The following is an 8,794-nucleotide window of genomic DNA, read 5'->3' as shown; positions in this document are numbered from 1 at the left end:
TATATATAGGAATTTATCAGATTAGTTCACAGTATAGAGTTCGAGTAGTCCAATAATGGCTGCACCACACTGGACAGGCTGAGAATACTCAGTCCATGAGGCTGGATGTCTCAGTAGTTCCAATCTGGCACTGAAGGTCTGATGAATTCCAAAAGATCGGCTAGTCTTCAGTCTACAGCAGCAAGACGAACTCACCAGCCAGAGAGAAGGCAAGCAGCAAGAAGCCAGGCGTTCTCCTCTGCCGTGGCCTTTTATACCGGCTGCCATGAGACGGTAACACCCACATTTAGGGTGTGTCTTCCAGCTTCAGATGATCCAATCAAGAAGATCTCTTTCATTTCAGTTAATCCCAGATCCGGTCAAGTTGACACCCAGGAGCCATCACACCCTCATGTCCTCCTATATTTTCCTATTCTCGTCTTCTGGTCTACAGGAAGTAAAGAACAGCCTCTGCCATACATTCCCTCTAAAGTTCTGACCAAGCCCAAGGGAAAAACTGTGGACCAAACCTTTTGAAACCAAGAGCCAAAAGAAATCCTTTCTCCTTCAGTTGTTCCTATCAGGTATTTTGGTCCCAGCAATGGGAAGTTAATGAGCACAGGACTCTTCCTACTCGTGTGGAATCCACTGTCTTCCCTCCCCCAAACGCAAAGAAAGTCTTTTCCCTGCCTTTCTCGGACATCATTCTGGAATATCCAGCATCACCCTTTCAGCTTTAAAAGACACAGAGAACTGACAGATGTTTAGAAAACAATTATCTCACAGCTAGCTCCCGTGTCACCTCAGTCCTTCCACTTCGCACCCCAAATACCCACCCTAATCCTTTCTTTCAATGAATTCAAGAGTATAAACCTGATCAGCTTATTCACTTTAACGTATGCAGTTAAATGATATTTCAATGGAACTATTAAGATGATTTTATAAGGTGCTGAGGAGATGGCTCAGTAAGTGACGTGTCACACAGCATGAGGACCTGAGTTTGGATCCTTAGCAGCCACATAAAAAGCGAGACACGAGGTGTAAGTCTGGGGCCTTTCTAGCTCTGGGAAGATGGAGACAGAAAGGAACTCTAGAGCTTGCAGTTCAGCTGGTCTAGTCCAATCCACATACTTCCGGTTCAGTGAAAGATTCTGTCTTAAAAAAGAAGGTGGAGAACAATGGAGAAAGACACTCATTGTGGACCTCTGGCCTCCACGTGCACCTATGCAACTCTCACACACACACACATCAATGAACACCAGGGAGGGAAATGTTCTTATAGGACCATTTTGAACATTTAAGTGTCCTGTATAGGGGTGGTGTGTGTGTATGTGTGTGTGTATGTGTTGTTTACTTTTGAGACAGAGTCTCATTATGTAGCCCACAATGGCTTCAACTTCACTTTGTAGACCAGGCTGTATTCAAACTCATGAAACTTCTCCTGTGTCAGCTAGGATTACACATGTGTACCAATGTCCCTGACTGAAAGCATTCTCACACACACACACACACACACGCACACACGCATGCACACACGCACGCACACTTATACACCACACATACCAATTTTATCTCTTGATGGATTCATAATACGATGGTACTATTAGGAGGTGGGGCTAGGTTAGAAAAAGTATGGCACTAAGGCGCAGTTCTCAGCTATATTAGGCCCTCTGTATTAGTCAGGGTTCTCCAAAGAAAAGAACTAGTAGAATGAATATATATGTATAGAGATTTATTAGCTTAGCTCACAGGATAGAGTCTGAGTAGGCCAACAGTAGCCACACCACACTGATGAATTCCAAAAGATCGGCTAGTCTTCAGTCTACAGCAGCAAGACGAACTCACCAGCCAGAGAGAAGGCAAGCAGCAAGAAGCCAGGCGTTCTCCTCTGCCGTGGCCTTTTATACCGGCTGCCATGAGACGGTAACACCCACATTTAGGGTGTGTCTTCCAGCTTCAGATGATCCAATCAAGAAGATCTCTTTCATTTCAGTTAATCCCAGATCCGGTCAAGTTGACACCCAGGAGCCATCACACCCTCATGTCCTCCTATATTTTCCTATTCTCGTCTTCTGGTCTACAGGAAGTAAAGAACAGCCTCTGCCATACATTCCCTCTAAAGTTCTGACCAAGCCCAAGGGAAAAACTGTGGACCAAACCTTTTGAAACCAAGAGCCAAAAGAAATCCTTTCTCCTTCAGTTGTTCCTATCAGGTATTTTGGTCCCAGCAATGGGAAGTTAATGAGCACAGGACTCTTCCTACTCGTGTGGAATCCACTGTCTTCCCTCCCCCAAACGCAAAGAAAGTCTTTTCCCTGCCTTTCTCGGACATCATTCTGGAATATCCAGCATCACCCTTTCAGCTTTAAAAGACACAGAGAACTGACAGATGTTTAGAAAACAATTATCTCACAGCTAGCTCCCGTGTCACCTCAGTCCTTCCACTTCGCACCCCAAATACCCACCCTAATCCTTTCTTTCAATGAACACCAGGGAGGGAAATGTTCTTATAGGACCATTTTGAACATTTCAGTGTCCTGTATAGGGGTGGTGTGTGTGTGTGTGTGTGTGTGTGTGTGTGTGTGTGTGTGTGTGTGTATGTGTTGTTTACTTTTGAGACAGAGTCTCATTATGTAGCCTTGATTGACCTGAAATTTACTACAGACTAGGCTGGCTTCAGACTCAGAGATCTGCCTGCCTCAGTCTCAGGAGTGCTGGGTTAAATGTGTCTGCCACCAGACCTACCTGCCTAGGGGCTTTTAAAGATAAAGTATACGGGGTGGCACAATTGGTTGTGGGGGTTGTGGAATTTTTTTTTTTACAATTTTTTTTTGCAACAGTAAAAAGTTTCTGACTATGCAACCACCAAAAATTAATTCAAAATTAAATACATAATGAATCTGAAGCATTTCTGGCAAAATTAGCCTATATTGCACTGTATGATTCTAAACACACAACATGCACACTTTGTGCCGTACACACTGTCCTGCTATGCAGCACCAACCACTGCTCCTGAAACATCTTAGCTCAGTTCAGGACTGTGCTATGCTATGAACTGCAGTGTTTTTATTATACATGCAAAGTTTTCTGATCGCATAGAAACATCATCATGGTGCTGGAGAGATGGCTCAGAGGTTAAGAGCACTGACTGCTCTTGCAGAGGACCCGGGTTTGATTACAGGATAGAGTCTGAGTAGTCCAACAATGGCTGCACTACACTGGAGAGGCCGAGAATTCACAGTTGCTCAGTCCACGAGGCTGGATGTCTCACTAGTCCCAATCTGGCACTGAAGGTCTGACAAATTCCAAAAGATCAGGTAGTCTTCAGTCTACAGCAGCAAGATGAACTCACCAGCGAGAAAGAAGGCAAGCAGCAAGAAGCCAGGCATTCTCCTTTGCCATGGCCTTTTATATGGGCTGCCATCAGAAGGTAACACCCATATTTAGGGTGTGTCTTCCAATTTCAGATGATCCAATCAAGATCTCTCTCACTTCAGTTAATCCCAGATCCAGTCAAGTTGACAACCAGGATTACCCATCACAGAGTGGGACTTGCCACCTCAGTCAACCCAATCTAAATAATCCCTCAAGGCATGAACAGAGGCTAACCAGTAGATAAGCCTTTGTAGGCATACCCAGGGAATTGTCTCCTATGTAATGGTAGATCCTTTCAAGTTGACAGTCAGTACTAACATTGATGAATGCATCAGAAACAGTTACTATGTGCTATTTTACTTTTTGAATAAGCAATTCATTTCCTTTTCCACTTGTAGTAAAGCTGTTATCATTTTTTTTTCTTTTCTAAAAAATCATATGCCATTGTTTCAGCAGAAAAGAAAATTTGCAAAATTGCTTGCCAATGGATCAAAAAGTTTGCTCAGCAGTTAAAAGCACTCGCTGTTCTTGCAGATGACTCAGGTTCATATCCCAGCATCTACATTGCAGCTAACACCCATCTGTAACTCCAGTTCCATTGGATTTGACACCCTCTTCTGTCCTCTGCAGGTGCTGCAAGACAGGTGTGCACTTGCAGAAATGCAGGCATAACACTCATATATATTAAAAATATAAATAAATAAATGTTGAAAAGATTGCCTGTATCTTTAGTAATATGATTGTCTTTTGTTTTATAAAAATTTTATACTATCAAATCAGTTATTAGTGACAATAAAAGGAAGAATAGAAAACAAAGTTTTCACCACTAGAGACCAAATTTATTTGTTGGGAATAACCCAAATATTACTTGTCAGCCATAAAACATAATTCTAGCACAAAGGTACTGAACACGGCCATCAACTCAGTTGTGTGTAGTTGTTAAAGTCAGCACTCATGTGCACAATTTTCCTCAAAGAGTGAAGAATTGATAATAAACATGTCTTAATACTGAAGTGTAAAGTTGTTAGGAGAGCATTTATATTTCTGAATCAGAAGATAATGTTTCATAGTCCAAACAAATTTTTACACAGACAGGAAATATGGATATAACTTAAGTTGAATATTTCATTCACTATTTCCTTGTCTATTTTTCATTTAATTACCTTTCCTGCCTGGTGGATCATCTAGTTCATATACACTCACACATAAAATAAAAATAATAAATAAAATATTTTTAAAAAGAAACATCATTTAATTACAGAAAACAAAGATTTAAAATTTTTCTACTATTATTCCTCAGCATATACATAACAAATTAATATATCTTTGTATTACAGAGTTCAAGATCACTGGGAAAAGCCCACTTAGACTCAAAAAGTTCTGAATCAACTAAATCTATTAAGCTGGCCAGCGACTGTACTCTCTGAGCCAATTTAGAGAATGCCACACTAACTGGGAGGGGACAGGAGCTTTTAAAGGTAAAGTCCAAAAGGTAAAGTCCTTGGTACAAGATTTACTCAAAGACAAGCAGTCACATGCTTGTTCCTGTAGGTGGGCAAGCAGGCAGTTACAGAAGCCAGATAAGCAGTTACAAAAGCCAGATAAGCCTCAACTGGAGCCTCCCAGGATTATATGGGTGTGTTCCTCAGCCTTTCTTGGAACTTCTGGCCCTGGGTTAGGGTAGGGTCTGGGACTGCTCACCAAGATGCCTTACACAAAATGGAGGCGCTCAGGCTATTATGCTTGAATTGCATTGTTTTAGAACATTTGATTTTAATTTTTTTTTGAGTTGCTGACTTGAATCTCTAAAAAACAATTAAGTGAATTTTGGCTTAGGAAAACACATCTGCTATTTTGTAGTACATATTTGTGCAAAGTGACATTCTCAATATTGATGATTATAAAATCTAAATATCAATCAACTCTGAAAACTGTTGAAAGTGCTGTACGTCCTGCAATACCAAACATTCAACCAAGATTTAAATTTTCTTTTATGCTACAGGACAACTTATTACAGTTTAGAAGAACAATCCCAGGGCAGGCAAGCTACAAATCCTGGCAGCTGCCAGGGGGAGGAGAACAGAATAGAGAAAGAGAAAAAGCACACTGTTTGACTTCAGCTAAGATGAAGGTCAGCCATATGGCAAACAAGCAACCACGTGGTGGGAGGGGAGTGTTAGAGAAGCATGAAATAGCCCAAAGAACAGAGAATGCATACTTAGGCTCTAGCCAGCATCCAAAAGGAAGAGACAGAAGAGACCAAAAAGGATAAAAAGAAAAAACTCTCAGAAAAGATAAACCTAGCAGAACCTCATGGTGGTTCATAGGAACTGCCGAAATTTAATTCACTGGGTAAAAATAAACAAGCACATCCACCTCATTAGCATACAGGTTTGTTTTCATTTTTAACAAATAATAAAATTATGTTTACCAAAGAATTGTTTAAAAATAAGTTTCTCTTAAAACAATTTTTATTTTATGCATCAGAGTGTTAACACCTGCCTATATGTAAGTACACCCATGTCATACAGTGCCCATAGAGGACAGAAGAGGGCGTCATATCACCTGGAACTAGAGTTACAGACAGTTGTTAGCTGTATTGAGGCAAAAGCATAACTTGCACCTCAATGGGGATAAGAGATAGTTTACACTCAAGCCAAATATGAGTGACCATGGCCTGGGAACACAGATTCAGGTTACCCCAAATTCCATGTTCCAGGGACAGTTACATTACATTTTTATAGTAACAGAAGAAAGAAAAGTCATAAATCAAAGACACTTTTCAAATACATTGGTGGACACACAGTAGGCAGGTCATACATATAGGTCTCAGATGCTATCTGATGAGATTCTTAGCTTTTTGACTGGTGAGACCTGGTGGTCTGCTAAGTTAATACATTTTATTAATCACAAGAATGTTAAATCAGAAACAGAGGCAGGCAAGGTGTGACTATTTATGGGGTTAAAGATGTCCCCAGATAATTTGTGAATAGGCTCTGGATCTGCGACATTCTGAACTCTCCACAGTCACTGAAGTGTTTTCAGTTGGTGAGCCTTGCAGGAAAATCAGTTCAGGATGTAGGAGTTCTTTCTGGGATGTTTCATTCACAGCTGCCATGTGCATACTGGTATTCAAACACTGTCTTCTGCAAGAGAAGCTAGTGCTCTTAACCACTGAACCATTTCTCCATCCTCTAAAACAAATTTCTTTATGATTATCAGTAAATGATTTGTATACCTATTTTATACGGCCAAGATTGTGTAAAAATTTCTCAGGTGAAAGGCAATTGTGAGTAGAAACAATTTAAATCCCATCACCCTGGCAATGTCAGTCTTTTACAATGTGGCCAGTCTTATACTTAACTCTTTATTTTCCCCTGGCTGATGAGCCCTTTGCTCTGGCCAATAGGTCTCCATCTTCTATGTAGCTCTGTCAATTTTCAGCTACATCTTCACCGGGATGATGGATGGATACAACCTGTTTCCATGCTTAGCCTTAGCTCTTCCTGCCCTGCCCAACTTCTATTAACTCCAGACCACTGCTACCTTCCTCTCTTCAGAGCTCAAGCTTTGGGCTTTTCACTCCCATGCAACCATTTGGGCAGTGAACCCTGGCTGGCTTTTTGACAGCTTTTTAAAAAAAAAAAAAATTTATTATTTTTATTTTATGTGTATGCACAGTGTATTGCCTGCATGTAGGTAAGAGCACCTGTGTCATGCAATGCCCGAGGAGGTCAGAAGAGGCTGTTGGATCCCCTGGGACTGGAGTTACAGACAGTTGTTAGCTGCCGTGTAGGTGCTAGGATTTGAACCTGGGTCTTCTGCAAAAACAATCAGTGTTCTTAACCGCTGTGCCATCTCTCCAGCCCCGACAGTTTTATTTTGCTATTTGACTTTTCACATACATGTTTGCATTTATCTCGCTGTTAAAGCCATTATATCCCTAATGTATGCTGCATAAACATTAATTCGTCCAACTGCTCAGACGAAAAGGCTAATTATAGTCAAATAATTTAGGAGAAAGCTGCCTGCCATGCTCCTAGCTAGAAGGTTCATATCACACATCAGCATATTAAAAGATCTGAAAAAGCCCGTACAGGGAAAACTTGGCTTAACTAATTTTTGATTCCCACTTGTCATGAAAATCTTTGTTTACCCTCTAATAATATTAATGTTTCTCAGAACTTTGTACTCCTCAGAGATGTTGGGAAGCATGGAACTAGCTGCATGATCAACTCTTAACCCATCATATGACACTAGAATTGTAGCACCCTAGTACTCAGCTGGTACGTGGGAATACTTGCAGAGTAATTGTGCATGTTTGAGTCACTCAGTGATCTAAACTCTGCGAGTAAGCGTTTTTCTCTGTGCAGTCTTTGGAATGCTGTAAAACAAATAACCTTGTCTCCATGTCGTATTTATTTTTTGGCACTAGACTCTGAAACTAATGGAATTTTCTAAGTCCTTTTATGCGTGCTTGTCTGAGAAAGATAATCTGTGCTTACACACACTAGGAACAGAAAACTTCGCAGTGTTTTCCACATTTGTTGTTGCTTGCTGTCCTTACCATTTTATTTTACATAGAAATGTTAGGACAAAACTCAGGAGTTCTCTGAACCCCTGAAAACAAGACTGAGCTGAAAAGGTAACACCTTGGATTCTAAGACAGATGAATTATACTTCTGGGTCAAATTTGTTTTGTCTTACATTTGTGGCTTTGGATGTACTTTTGCCAGCATGTTGGACAGAAATGCTCATGGTGTGAATCTGAATCTCAGATAGCAAAAGCAAAACAACCACAATTAGTTCAATAGCCAAAGTTACTAGTTATTTGAAGCCAAAGTTTGAGTTTGGAATTAAGAAGTAGAAAATTTTTTTAGATGACTAACAATAAGTTGGTGATTTTTTTCAGGTTAATGGGATTTTATTTCAAATTTCTTTTGATGGTAATAAACAATAAATAATGTTATATTATAGCTATTAAATCACATGATATATAATGCTATCCATATATTATATATTTAATGTGCAGGTATTATCTGTCTATATAATTCAATATATAGAAGGATTATATAGCAAAAAGCTAATTTTCTCTCATTCCTTCCCACTAGCCAGCCTTCCCCAGAGGCATCCCTTTTTAAAAGTTCCTTTTTAAACCATCTAGGGATATGATGCATACGTGTAAGTATATATTTATGCATTCCTGTGTCATACAGTGAATCCTTCTTAACCTCTTCTACTTAGTGAATACTGGAGAGATGCTTGCTTCTTTCAAATACATCTAGTTCTAGTATATTCTGTTGTTTGGTATATCATCATCAAGTTTTCATTGTGATAAAATTTGGTTTATTTCAAATAATTTACTATTATAAATAATGGTAAGTTTAACATAATTTAATATCAATATGATTTTTCAACCAATCTTTCAATTTGGATACTT

Source organism: Nannospalax galili, unplaced genomic scaffold (genome assembly GCF_000622305.1).
Source record: "Nannospalax galili isolate Female #2095 unplaced genomic scaffold, S.galili_v1.0 scaffold384, whole genome shotgun sequence".
Taxonomy (NCBI): domain Eukaryota; kingdom Metazoa; phylum Chordata; class Mammalia; order Rodentia; family Spalacidae; genus Nannospalax; species Nannospalax galili.
This window is presented reverse-complemented; position numbering follows the sequence as displayed.